At 37.6% G+C, this 13888-nt stretch overlaps 1 protein-coding gene across 6 annotated transcripts in view; it reads right to left on the bottom strand.

The window, feature by feature from the left end:
* CTCF (CCCTC-binding factor) overlaps window positions 1-13888 on the bottom strand; it is a 45562-nt gene that overhangs the window by 26775 nt on the left and 4899 nt on the right. For 3 of the 6 annotated variants that reach the window (XM_061387596.1, XM_061387590.1, XM_061387595.1), the window contains exon 3: window positions 12977-13089. The exons of 2 other annotated variants lie outside the window; for them this stretch is intronic. The gene's annotated coding sequence lies outside the window, so the exon portion shown is untranslated. Of the gene's footprint in view, window positions 1-851; window positions 876-12976; window positions 13090-13888 lie in introns of those variants that run through there. One more of the 6 variants, XM_061387594.1, reaches the window with a different exon arrangement.

Genomic DNA, 13888 nt, shown 5'->3' with positions numbered 1-13888 from the left:
CCTGCTGGGTCAGCTCTTCCCCTCTTGCCTGTCAGTGCTGTATCAGCTCTCTATTGCTCAAATCTTTTTCTCTTAAAATTCCCCTTAACCCCACTTGACAACTTAGCATCTGCTGTCTCTGTATTCCTCCTTGATCAACCCCACAGTAGCTGTCTCTATTCCTTAACATCTCTTCCACACCTCAGTTCACCAGTTTGGTTTCTGTTCCCCAATACTCAATTGAACTGCTCTGAAGCCAGTAATGGCCCTTAACTGGTAAACCCAAAGGAGACTTTTCTGTCCTTATCTGACTTGACCTCTTTGTGGAATTCAGCATTCTATTCTAGGCTTTAACCCATTAAATTATGGGTTAAAATTATAAAATTATGCCAGACCACCAGAAAGCTGGGTATACTTGGGTCACTTGGTCGTATTCCTTACAGAACTGCTCTCACCAAGTTTTATTTTGACATTATGCCCTTGACTTACACTAAAGTATACATGGAAGAAATTTCGAGTTACCTGCTTGGAAAAGCTTTGTTTCAACTAAGGAATTTTTTTCTTACATTCTGAGACCTATGTAACAGGATCATGTTACCATTATTTTAGCTGGCCACAACTTTATGAATCTTTTCCCTCTCAAACTATGTAATAACTTTTTATTCTAATTTGTATTTTCTGGGGTTTTGAATTTATATCATTTACTATTTATATTTTCTATACATTTCTTCAATTTCTTTGTGGAACAAGATGAGTTATAAATAAACAAAATTATATATACCTATTATTTAATAAATAGGAAATTCAGAAAAACATATAGAAATATAAACTTACAACATTCTTAACACAACCTCAATTCAAAATTTGCAGACCTTTTTGAAGATCACAAAACTCTTCTAGGAGGCATAAAAGACGTCACTCAATAGGCACACTGCTATCCTATATCCATGATCAGAAAGGCCAAACATCAAGATGTTAATTATTCCTAGTTCATATAATTTTCAAAATCTGGCTGAAAAATAAACAAGATATTGAGGATAGTGATAAAATTTTTGAAAAATGAAGGCCACCCTTTATTTCCAAATATTAACACAGTAAATAATATAGTATTAACACAATAAGTAATATAGTGTAGTACTGTCACTATCACAGCCAGCCAATATAAACAGAATAGAGAATCCAGAAACAACTCGTAGCATATATAAAGCTGTCAGTTTAAAATTACTTGGGGAGGACTTCCCTGGTGGTCCAGAGGTTAAGAATCAGAACTCCCAAGGCAGGGGCCCAGGTTCCATCCCTGGTCAGGAAACTGTGTGGCACTAGATTCCATGTGCCACACTGAAGAGTTTCACCACAAAAAAGATCCTGAGTACCACAACTAGGACCTAGCAGAGCCAAATAAATACTTAAAAAATTAAATCAGGAAGGAAAGAGGATTATTTTGATAAAAGGTGCCAGAAAAACTATAAATGAGTAGAGTATTTAAGTTACAATAAGTTACACCTTTGATCCACCTGGAATATATTCTAAGAGATAAGGAGACATTAACAGAAACAAAAAAGAAATGGGAATTCCCTGGTGGTCCAGTGGTTAGGACTCCATGCTCTCACTGCCAAGGCCTCAGGTTTGATCCCTGGCTGGGGATCTGGGATCCCACAAGCCAAATCTGAAAACCAAAGTTGAAAAAGATACAGGTAAATGGTCTTCTGATCTCAGAATGAGGAAGGCTTTATGTTTAAGATTCCTAAATAATAGGAGAGCATAGAGGAAACTGTTGAAATTTTGACCACCTTGAAGCTTAAAAAACACCCCCAAAACTGTAAAAACAAAAATATGTTGAATAAAATGACCAAAAAGAACATATCTACAGCATATATGACAAAAGATTAATAATAATATCCTTATTATATTAGTAGTTATAAGTTTTATAAGAAAAAGGCAAATACCAAAAAAGAAGGCTGGGAAAAGGACACAAGTAGATCACTCAAAGAAATACAAATGGTAGATGAATAAAAAAAACAAAAAAACAACTAAGTCTAAACATTAAGAAGAATACAAATTAAAACAATGTGACAGCACTGTACCTCTATTAAACCTTAAGACTATTTTATTTTATTTTTAATTAAAAATCAGCAAGGTAACTGGTGATATGAGTCAAGAATTTTTAATATTCAAATTGTGATCCAATAATTTAGCTTCAGATTTTATGCTCAGAAATAATCAGAGATTATAAGGACATTGTTAATCCGAGTGAATAATTATAAACAACCTAAAATTACAACAACAGGGGAAAGTTTAATTTGGTAAATGATGACACATCCATAAAACAGTATCACACAGATATTAAAAATCATGTTTTAATATAATCCTCATATGAGGAAAATGCTTGTTCCATACTAAAAAAGGGTGGGGCGGGGAGAGAAATAGAATGGAATAGTCATTAAGAGCTAGGCTTTCCTGCCAGAGACCTGAATCCCATTTCTGGTTCTTCTACCTACTAGGAGTGTGACCTGGAGTCAAACATGCTACCCTTCTGTGCCTTATTTTCCTACAAAACAAAGATAATAATGGTACCCACTTCACTGGCTGTTGTAAAAATTAAATAAAACAACATGGGCAAAACCTGGCTACTGTGCTCTTCTATATCTTTATAGGTCACCCCAAAAGGCAAACGAACATGTTAGCCGAATACATGACCTTTCAGTTTCTTAGAATTCTAATCACAAACCTTAGATAAATTTTCCCCACAAAAATTACTTCTCTGATAAACTACTAATTACCTTTAGAATCAAGGTAGTTGACAGAAATCTTGTGACTGATCAAATCCAGGAATGAAAGAGAAAGAGTCAAAAGAACAGAACAGCCTCCCAGGCTGGTCTCTTACTAGTCTGTCTAGCATATTGCTGCCGGACTAAATCCTCCTGAAATGAGGCACAAAAACTCATGAGGACTGAGGGTTACTCAATCAACTCCTTTGGCTTCGCTCCTAGAGCTCTGTAAGATTTGTTACCATCCTTTCAAACCATCCAACCTCACCTTTGGTGCATCTTACACACAAGTGCCTATTGTCCTGTCTCCTCCAGGTCTGCTGCTGCTGCTGCTAAGTCGCTTCAGTCGTGTCCGACTCTGCGCGACCCCATAGATGGCAGCCCAACAGGCTCCCCCGTCCCTGGGATTCTCCAGGCAAGAATACTTGGATGGGTTGCCATTTCCTTTTCCAAGTCATCCCCTATTCAAAGATTTCTCAACCTTGACTAGTGGAGACCGACTCTGATTTGTTTTGCTTTTGTTATTTTGTTTATTTATTTGAATACACTGTTCTGTGTATCTGTCTTTCCCCTAATAGATTATTAGCTTGTCAAGGGCAGGAACTATGCCTTTCACTTCTGAATATTCTATAGCAATGAGCACAAAACAGTGTTAGGTAAGCAACAGACATTTAATACTAGGGTCACTGTCTTATGGAACATGTATATAAATGGTTCCTGCACATGACAAAAGCAGGAAGAGAACATAAAAAACAAAACACTGTTTGTATGCTAAGTGGAAGCTTAACTATATGAATTTATATCCTTCACTGCTATGTTTGTCATTTCGCAAAAATAAAAAAGTAAGCCCTGACAAAACAAGTATAGGTTTAGATTTTAAAAATACTGCCACAAAAATAAAAGCTAATTGTGAATACACTGATTTTTGAAGATGTTAAGGCTTAGTAATTTATCACCTGATAATATGGCTTCATAGCAAATGTGTCAGGTTATTTCTCAAAGGGAAACTACCAAAATAATCTTTCATACTCACACCACTGCATAGTCATTTGGGGAGACTGGTTATTATAAAATATACATGTACTAAGAATAAGGCATGTGCACTGAGAATAAGACAGTACAGAAGGATAATTTCCAGAAGTCCACTTTATAAATAAAATCACCAAAACTTTTGTTTAATACGCTACTGTTTTCTACAAGGGACAACTGACTGCTAAAAACCCCAATTTATTTCTTGGAGCAGATCAGAAGACCGTCTACACTCTTGGCAGGAAACAGCAGCCCCAACTCCCCACTGAGCTTCCACAAGCCACAGCAATTTTGAAACAATCTAACATGGAGGTCACCTAACAACTTGCCTTCAGACTGCTCAATACAAAACATCAGACATCATTAGAAGACAGAGAAGAAAAGAGACACTTTGTAGCTTTCTCTTTTCTAGATCTCTAAATCACAAGAATGTTTTCATACTAGGAGAATGAAAAACCGAATCCAGTATCTGCACTGTGGGGCGTGGGTGTACCTGCTCAGTCAAGTCTGACTCTTTGCCACCCCTTGGACTGTAGCCATTCTGACTGCAGAGGATACTAAGAGCCATTATGACAAAGGGAAAAAATGAATTATAAATAAGTAACCAGTCTCTCCTGAGAGTGAAAGGAAAAGCTGACTTACTGGATTGCATAACACTAGCCAAAAATAATTTACCCCTTTGGAACAAAAGTTGAAAAAATCAAAATAGGAACGTAAAATAACTATTTTACTCTACTGTTCCTAGAAATATATACATCATCATTTTATCTGACAGCTGAAGATAAAGTGAAGTATCGTGGCCCATAAATACTGAGTACCGGGAAAGCTGCAGACTACAGAAAAGAATGGGAAGGAGCTGGGTGGAAGGGATGACTCAATCTGAGAAGCAGAAAAATATCAGTGACCATTTATTTCAGGATGGTCAGAAGCAGCCTTTATCTGAAGTAGCACTCACCTACTCAGTCACATGTATACTTTTCTCTTCCCTGTTATATACCGTTAACTTTAAAAAGAACAGCTGGAGCATTTAGGGGAGGAGACAGAGGAAATTAAAAGGGAAACAAAATTGTATCTCTTAAGTAATAAAGGTCAAGAGCATCCCAGTTTTTAACAATCCTCCCCATTTGTTAATATTAAAAGATATAGTCAAAACAATTACTCTAATAGCTACTTGAAAAAAAATCTAAGGAGAGCTTCAAATGTAGGAAATACATACATAATAAAATATTTGTAACGGCAACAGCAAAACAACTATAGGAGGTGAAAGAGTTCTTTTGCTACAAAGAACAGTAAGTGCTAAACCAATAATAATTATTTTACCAAAAGGCACTGATGCTGGGTACACAGAAATGAACTTCCCTTTTAATTACCTAAAAATTTTTAGAAAAGTCCTAACTGCATAGCTCTCTTCTCAGAGAGCTCCTCATCTGACAGGGAGACAAAGAGAACAAATAGCTATACAGTGTGTGCTATCAGAGGTTAACACATACTTTCCACCTCGTGGCAAAAGGATGGCTTAAGCTGGTGAACATGGGCTTTAAAGAGAAATTGCTAAAGCTAGATCTTAAAGGATGAGATGGATCTTGCCAGACAAACTATAGTAGAGAGAAACATTCTAGCAAAGGAAAATAGTAAATGGAGAAAATTTAAGCCCCTCATTAAGAGTAGTCTGTTTATTTCACTCATTGGAAATTTATACACGAAACAGAAGACAAAGCTTTTCTGGCTGTCAGCACCCTAGTGCCACAGTATGCACTGGAGGCAGCCTCCCAAGCATGAGCTATCCCTCTCTGCCTTCTATAGCCTGAATGATACTTTGCTGGCATACAGCAACCTAATGCCTCATTTCTCTGTTCTCTCATTTCTCTAGTCTCCCAAGGGTGACTATGTCAGGAGCCCAAAGTTTCTCCTTGCCCTGCTCCAGGCCCATATTCCTAAAAGCAGCTCAGAATTAAGACTGTTTACAGTGGTCCTGGGATTTCTTTGGAAGGAATGATGCTAAGGCTGAAACTCCAGTACTTTGGCCACCTCATGCGAAGAGTTGACTCACTGGAAAAGACTCTGATGCTGGGAGGGATTGGGGGCAGGAGGAGAAGGGGACGACAGAGGATGAGATGGCTGGATGGCATCGCTGACTCAATGGACGTGAGTCTGAGTGAACTCTGGGAGTTGGTGATGGACAGGGAGGCCTGGTGTGCTGCGATTCATGGGGTCACAAAGAGTCGGACACAACTGAGCGACTGAACTGAACATGGTCTTATAGTGTTTCATCACTGAAAATATAAGAAAGGCTGGGGATGTACATACAGCAAGTCTATCACTTTGAACAAATAATTATGTTATAAAAAGGAATAAATTATACACACAGTATAAAATATACAAAACATCTAACAAGTACACCTATGGATGTGGGGGCTGTTCTACCTGAGCAGTGGTTCCCAAAAACTTGGTTGGCATTAAAATCACCTGATGAGATTTAAAATGCACAGATCCCAGAGACTTTCAGTAAGTCTGGAGAGACAGAGACCTTATTTCAAAAGGTCCCCAGGTGATTGACATAGCATATTTGCTTTCACTGACTGAAAGGTCAGTGACTGACCCACAATACAATCGTTATTCACCCTAAATGCAGGCTGACGTAACTCAAAACTATTCAAATACCCATAGTTTTCTACTATTAGAATTTCTGGTTCATTCTTTAGAATAATTTCGTTTGCTGCATGACTCGAGAAGAAAGTTCTAAAATTTCACCTCTATCGTGGGTAGCAACAATATAAAACAATCACTCTAGGTGGTATGGACAAACTCAACGTATGACAAAAGGAAAAAAAGGGCCGGGGAAGGAGAGAAATGGACACACACAGCAGAATGAATTCCTGGTTTTGTAGGGTGTCTCAGTGATCATATGGCCACTGCTTAACCCAAAACTCACTCATGAAGGCTACTCAGTAGAAATTAAGACCATTTTTATCTGGTCAATGGTGTCTCCTATAAGATCAAGATTAAATAAGAAGTCAACAGCTTAAACTCAGCAATGTCTGTACCAAAGGTATAGTAATAGTAATATTAATAAATGGCAATATGCCATTTTTGAACAAAGATCAAGAAAGTTACCTGAAAAAATAAGATATCTTTAGTGACTAAACAGTATAACACAAAATATGAATAAAAAAGTGCTATCCAACAGAATAAAAGAAATCTAAAAAACAGAAAAAGGATATATACATATATACCTATAGGAACAGAGAGAGAAGTTTAAACAATAAAAGAAACAAAATGCTACTTTGAACTACTATTAGGTTATAAAAAGAAGTAATCTGCTAACTTGGTTACTCCTGAGAAATATGGAAACAAACAGAGGAAAACAAGAAATAGAAGGAGAAGGATCAAAGGCCTTGTCTACCAGGAAGCCAGAAAGAAAAAGAATGTACTAAAAGATAAAATTTACTTGCAACAGAAAACAAAGTCACTATTACTTTATAGTTTCAAAATATACCTATAACAACAACAAAAAATTAAACAAGTAGAAAGCTGTAAGACACAAATAAAATAGAAATGCTAAAAACAATTAGTGGGTCCTCTATTACTACAGCTCTGTATCATAATCTGTGAATGTATATAGTATCTTGCATACTTTACAATATGTGACAGAGTTTTGTTATACTAGAGTTTATCTAAAAAGCAGTGGGCTGAAATAATTCTGAACTTTCAGTGGTCCAACTGAGCTATACTAAAATAGAGATGCTGAACTTCCCTGGTGGTCCAGGGGTTGGGACTCCAAGCTCCACTATAGAAGGTGCAGGTTTGATTCCTGGTCAGGGAACTAGGGCGGGGCGCTTCCCTGGTGGCTCAGATGGTACAGAATCTGCCTGCAATGTGGGAGGCCCAGGTTTGATACATGGATTGGGATGATCCCCTGGAAAAGGGCATGGCAACCCACTCCAGTATTCTTGCCTGGAGAATCCCATGGACAGAGAAGCCTGGTGGGCTATACAGTCCATGGGGTTGCACAGAGTCGGACACGACTGAGCCACTAACACTTTCACTTTCAGAGAACGAGGATCCTGCATGCTGCACAGTGCAGCCAAAAAGCAAAACAGACAAATATTTGTCTCCAAGGACAGTCTGTTCTTATCACAGAGAAATAAACTGAAGGATTCTAAAAAAGTCCTGGATTATAAAGAAAGAGATGAATGAGCTTAAAATCCTAACACCCCTGGTATTAGATACCAAACTTTAATATTAACAACACCAGAGCCTAGTGATACACTGTGCACATTGAACAAACTTGAAGGTTTGGGGAAATATTTTTTAAAATTCTGACAAATATACACTGAAAACTTAAGGTATGCCAGTGCACAGGTGTACAACACTAGAGAGCAGTAAGGTAGTCTCTTAAAATTTATTTTTCTAGTGACATACACTGATGTGTTTCTCTTAAAAGAGATCTAAAAAACCAAATGTACATACATCAAGTACATTAGTTAGAGAACCAAATGCAGCAGGATATTCCATGAAACCCAGAGAATATTCAGAGTCAGTCTGAAGAATAAAAAAAAAGGCAGATGTACTTGTCCTACATTCATGACCTTGGGTAAATCACTTTCCCTCTTAGGGTTGTTATCTGTATTATGAGCGAACTGTATGAAAGTGAAAGTCTCTCAGCCGTGTCCAACTCTTCGCAACCCCATGGACTATACAGTCCATGGAATTCTCCAGACCAGAATACCAGAGTGGGCAGCCTTTCCCTTCTCCAGGGGATCTTTCCAATCCAGGGATCGAACCCAGGTCTCCTACATTGCAGGCGGATTCTTTCCCAGCTGAGCCACAAGGGAAGCCCAAGAATACTGGAGAGTCTTTCCCAGCTGAGCCACAAGCGAAGCCCAAGAATACTGGACTGGGTAGCCTATCCTTTGTTCAGCGAATCTTCCTGACCCAGGAATTGAACCGGGGTCTCCCGTATTGCAGGAAGATTCTTTACCAACTGAGCTAGTCAGGGAAGCCCTAAGAACTGTATAGTGACTTAAAATCTCACCTGGCTTTAAATGCTAGACTTCTAGGTTATCAGTTAGATTCATTCTCAAAGCTAAGAAGGGAACAAATATCACCATGTCTCAGCTAAAAAAAAAAAAAAAAAGTCAGAAAATTTTAACAACTACATATAGTGAAGCTGTACAACAGTCGGTTCTCTATCTTTGCAGTCCCCTTTTCTATAACCGAGCCATCAGGCTGAAGTCTCTGAAACCTCTTTAGATGGAAATGGCTAATAATTAATAATAAACGTATACCATTCTGAGTGGCTTTACATCTGAAGTCCAGGAAATTTAAAGAGGAATCCCTGTATCAGGCAAAAAAGTGATATATAAGATTCAGTCTACTAGTCTGGCTCTGCCCTCATGTCCATTAGGGTAAAGTTTTAAACTGGAAAGGTTGCTCTAAGTCAGGGCATAATCCCCCTTCTCCCTCTCCACTGCACACAAAGCATCAAGATACCTATCTGCTCTTTTCTTCAAAGGCCCTCACTAAACTAGGACATTTCAGGACTCTTATCTCCTTCTTCCTTGTTGGGGAAGCTGGTATATCATTATTACTCTATCAAAGAATGAAACTAAACATTACTCGAATGATACAAAACAAATTTAAGATCCAATTTGAGAGGAAAATTTTAAGAACTGCCACTGCAACCTCAATTCACTCTAAAACTTGGACAGATACATGGCTGCCAGCGCCCCACTCCTGCCTGCACTTCTGCAACTGTTACAGCAAGGCTCTGGAGCCTACCTTTACTAGGCAAAAACTACTTTTTATTACTTCATTATATTTATCAGAAAGCTTCAGTGCTACTTTCCTATTCCTTTTTCCCTTTAAAGATTATGAAATACAGATAAAAAAATTCTGGTAAGTAAGAATATATAAACTTATACGTTTTACATAAACATGCTGGTTTATATCCATATTCTCCTCCCAATTTATACACATATTTACTCTTACATGAGATCACACTGTGCATTGTTGTTGCACTGTGCACACTATTTGACAATTTGCTTTATGTAGTGTCTCAAATCCCTCTCCATTTCAATATATTTCTATACATAATAAAACAGTTGCATGACATTCTATTACAGTTGTCCCTGGGTATCCACAGGGAATTGGTTCCAGCACACCATCCCCACCCCAGTCTCTGGCCAGATACCCAGGTCTGTGGATGCTCAAGTCCCTTATGTACAATGGCACAAGACAGCGGTCATGCTTTATTGCAGCTAGTTGAATCTGCAGATACAGAGGAGGTGTATCATAATTTAATTAATTTCCCTATTATTGAATGCTGCTACTCCCAAATTTTGGTTAACTCTGAGGGGGAAAAAAAAAACCTATTTGCATTATAAAATAACTCTGATAAAACTACAGAAAACCAAACCTAACCACCCTCACACTACCAGTTTATTTTGCAGTTTGTTTTGACCAGTGTTTTGATGCCTATCCATTTAGTCTTTTACCCTGGGCATTCATTCATCCAAACAATTACTTATTGAGCTCTTGCTATGTACCAGGTTATACTATATATATACATGTATATATATACACACACACACATATATAATATAACCTATAGTCTACAGGTTATTACTGTCTGGGTTTTTCTTTACTTTTCCTCCATAACAATTTATTTTCCGTAATTTTTTCCTCCCAGTTTTATTTAGATATAATTGATGTATCTGCTGTTTGTTGTTGTTTAGTTGCTAAGTTGTGTCCGACTCTTTAGCAACCCTATGGACTGTAGCCCACCAGGATCCTCTGTTCATGGGACTTCCTAGGCAAGAACACAGGAGTGGGTTGCCATTTCCTTCTTATATAGCACTATGTAAGTTTGAGGTATAAAGCGTAAGATTTGACTTACATATAATATTTCATGATATATGGATTTCCCAGAGAAGTTTAGCAAACATTCATACTCTTTAAGTTTCACATGTAACATACAGCAGTGTTAACTATACTTATCACATTGCATTACATCCCTGCCTACTCTTCCCCTCACCATGTACTATATTAAGACAAAACACAACTCAAAAACCGCCCAAACTTCTCATAAGCACTTTGCTAGTTAATAATCTTTCCAATCAGCTTTTTTCAGCCTTTGTCAAACATCACTCCCAACATGGAATTTGGTCCTGTTTATTTATCCATTTGTCTACTGCTCTATTTATTTTCTAATTAATTTTTTGATAAGTCCCACGTAAGTGGTTCAGTTCAGTTTAGTCGTTCAGTCGTGTCCAACCCTTTGCAACCCCATGAACCACAGCAGGCCAGGCCTCCATGTCCTTCACCAACTCCCGGAGTTTACCCAAACTCATGTCCATTGAGTCGGTGATGCCATCCAACCATCTCATCCTCTGTCGTCCCCTTCTCCTCCCAGTATCAGTGTCTTTTCAAATGAGTCAGCTCTTCGCATCAGGTGGCCAAAGTATTGGAGTTTCAGCTTCAACATCAGTCCAGTGAACACCCAGGACTGATCTCCTTTAGGATGGACTGGTTGGATCTCCTTGCAGTCCAAGGGACTCTCAAGAGTCTTCTCTTGTCTGGTAGTCATCAGTAGTCAATTTAATGTAAAATATATACAATGACCAACTACTGCTAAAGTCTAAAGATCCCTGCTTTACCTCTGTGTAGCACATTATAGTTAGTTACAAATATATAGCTGACTCAATGAATGGGGGTTTCAGTGTACTGACCCTCCACACAGTTTAAAATTCAATATAATCTATAGTTACCCCTCCATATATACCGTTCCCTCATCAGTGGATTCAGTCAACTGTAGTTATTTGTAGTTGCAGTTATTTACTATGGGAAAAAAATCCACATATAAGTGGACCCAGCAGTTCAAGCTCACATTGTTCAAGGGTCAACTGTATATATTTCCCCCTTCATTTAACTGTCAAAAGCCTCCAATAAAGTAGATAAGTCATTTTACAAATAGGGAAAGGAAGGGACAAAGAATTCACCCTTAATGAACTTGCCCAAGGCCATACAGCTATTAAGCTGCATGCTGGTTAAGCCTTGGTACCCTAGTAAGATTAAAATCTAATTTTATGCTTCTTTTGTATTTCCTGATACACTTAGATCAAGGTCTCTCCTGCAGAAAGCCTATCCTAACATCTTTCATTAACTTCTGTAACTGACCATCCCTCCCTGCACACTGAACACACTTTTATCCCAGCACCAACAACACATTTATAGATCTCTTGCCCTATATTCTACTTAAGCTCCTCAGGAAAAGGATCTTTTTCTTATTCTTCTTGAAATCCCCAGTACCTAATACATGCCTGGCACAAAGCAGAAAGGTATAAGTGTTCAAAGAATGGAATAAGCACATTACGAGTGTTCAATAAATAAACACTACAGATATTTAGACACATCTAAATATCTGGGTTGATCCAATTTATATCATTGCAGAGAAAGTCACACTTCAGTATATGTAGAACCATTCAAGTTCAAATATAAAACCTATATTCAAAGAGCAGGCATCATCAATAGAGAAAATATAATTTTTAAGTGCCATTTACATTAAGAACAATACCAGTAACAATACTTAGAAACTGTAAAACACACAAAACTGTTAAGAATAGATGCTTTTGAATAATTAGGAGTCATAATGTCCACAGCTTAGAATTTAGCCATTTTTATTATGACTCTAAGTAACCTGGGGGAGGGCCAAAAATCAGTAAAAATCAGTAAAAATGATTATGTTGGAGTTAATATATTTTCAAAATTGTTTTATAAAATTTATGGTTTCAGACCTGATTTTGCTCATTGAGGCTTTTCTTTTAAATCGTAATTCTTATATCATCGGAATGGTCTTCATGACCTGGTCCAGCCATCTAGAATTGTCAACCAGAATGCACAAAACTGTTGGGCATGCTGGGCACATATAGGAATGTGCATACAAGCAAACAAGCTCCATTTAATACAGTTTAACTTCTATATTCTACAGTAGATGCTACAGGGGACAAAGTAAGGAGCTGGATGGTAACGCTGTTACATAGCTCAAAAGTACTGCTTCTCAAATGTTTTCACTACAAACAGGGTTTCCCGCTCCAGGCACTCATGCCCCATTTGTTTGTTATCTTAGATAGTCAAAGAGTTCACATTCTTCTTTTAAAATATATATTTGTTTTAATGTAAAAGTATTTATAATTACTTACCTGTTAAATTACTTAACTCACCGCCCCCTCAGTGAGCACAACTGAAGCTCCAAGAAGATGAGTCATGTTTATCTTGTGGCTTCAAGTACCCCGGAATCATACCACTTTGTACCCTAAGGGTATTCATATCCCAGTTTGAGAACCAGGGATCTAAATAATTAAACTAGCCATAATACTTAAAAGTGATCAAAATGTTCTTATAACCCCATTCCCCAAACTCTTAAGGCTAGTTTTCTGTATAGCTTTTCATATCAGTATTGTTTCTCTTTTCAAGCAGCTCATTAGTATGCACTACCTGTCAACACTAAAGAACGTGCAGGACACAAGTTATTTCTGGAGCAATAGAACACTAGCACATAGAGCTTGTCCATCCCATCTACGAGGTACCAAGCTGCCCATACAGAAAACTGATTAGAAGAACAGCTTTCACTCCTGTTTCCTTCCTCCTCTCTGTGTGCTCCAAGCATAGCTTGTAAGAAAAAACTTAGTAGTCACTTAGATGATTCATTCATATAAGCTCATCTAATCTCGGCATTTGTAATTCTCACCTCTACACTCTTTTCACCATTACACAAATGCAATTAAACTATTTTCACATTTTCTAGGGATTAAAAAGTTCTTCTTCCCAGTAGCCTGAGAAGAGAGATTTTTCACACCCAGAACCCTTCTTTATTGTTAATGAGATCCCAAGTCTAGTAGACACTGACATTTATGAGAAGCCTGTTTCAAGTCTCCTGTACTGTTCATTATATTTAACAGCAGAAATTCTAAAGTAAATTATAAGTGACCCTTACAAATGTTTCCCAAAAAAATTATTTATAAGGACTGTAACACTACAATATAAACATGGGTCATTAGCTAGGTTAACTCAAATTTAGTGAGACAATTTTTACCTAGGATATCAGCTTCTTC

This window comes from Bos javanicus, chromosome 18, assembly GCF_032452875.1.
Source record: "Bos javanicus breed banteng chromosome 18, ARS-OSU_banteng_1.0, whole genome shotgun sequence".
Taxonomy (NCBI): Eukaryota; Metazoa; Chordata; class Mammalia; order Artiodactyla; family Bovidae; genus Bos; species Bos javanicus.
The sequence above is the reverse complement of the archived record's forward strand: the minus strand, read 5'-3'. Positions and strand labels throughout refer to the sequence as shown.